The following is a 981-nucleotide window of genomic DNA, read 5'->3' as shown; positions in this document are numbered from 1 at the left end:
AACTCAATCTAACATCACATATATATACCAAATCAAAACCTAAGATACATAAAACAACTAAACACAAGGGTTTAGTGGAACCTTACCTTATCCAATATGAGTAGGGGTAAAATTCAACAATTGCCCGTATTAGAGCTCACCTAAACAACCAAAACCACAAAATCTACTCAAAAACCAAACATAAAAACGTGCAGAATCTAGGGCTGGAAACTGGAAATGGAACTTCAAGTTCTTACTAAAAAAAACTAAGATAGAAAGGAAGAGATCGTCGAGAGCTTCATGTGGCTGCAAACGGCTCGTCAATCGGACCTCCGGATCAAAAGTTATAACTTCCGGAATGTGGAGGTGAATAGTAACCACTCCCCTCTTCTCCTCTCATCTCAAAACCGCGGTCTCTCTCATTTCGGGGAAGAAATGAGCTGAAAAACTCATTAAACGAGCTTATATATGTTGGGCCTTGGGCCCGGTTTGGACCCAGTCCAACCCGTTAGCGTTTTTAGCCCGTTTGTCCCACTTTGGGCCAAAACCTTTAAGATTAGTGCCCGATTTTTAATTCTAAATTATTTTTATCAGTTCCAAAACAATAAATCAACTTTCAAAATCTTATTTTCTAAAATACGCGGCACTGGACAAATTAGAGCCGGTACTGCCAACTTAAGCGCCAGTACGCATTTTTACAAAACTTTTCAAAACAAATATATTTTCCAACTTAGAAAAATTCACTAAAATCAAATTTCACATTTATATTTTCAAATTAAAACTTCTAAATTTTGAATCCATCTCGGGCACTTAAAATTATTATATTCAAACGGTTTTACATGAAAAACCTCGGTTCTTACAGTTTGAGTTTCGAAATACTCACCACCAAACTTAGATAGAATCGAAGAGGGTAAGGAGAGCGACGCGTGGCCGCAAATCATTTGTCAATCGGAACTCCAAAGCTCAAGTTACGATTTGAAGAGGAGGGTGAATAGTAAACCC

The sequence above is a fragment of the Arachis duranensis genome, chromosome 7, assembly GCF_000817695.3.
Source record: "Arachis duranensis cultivar V14167 chromosome 7, aradu.V14167.gnm2.J7QH, whole genome shotgun sequence".
NCBI classification, from domain to species: Eukaryota; Viridiplantae; Streptophyta; class Magnoliopsida; order Fabales; family Fabaceae; genus Arachis; species Arachis duranensis.
This window is presented reverse-complemented; position numbering follows the sequence as displayed.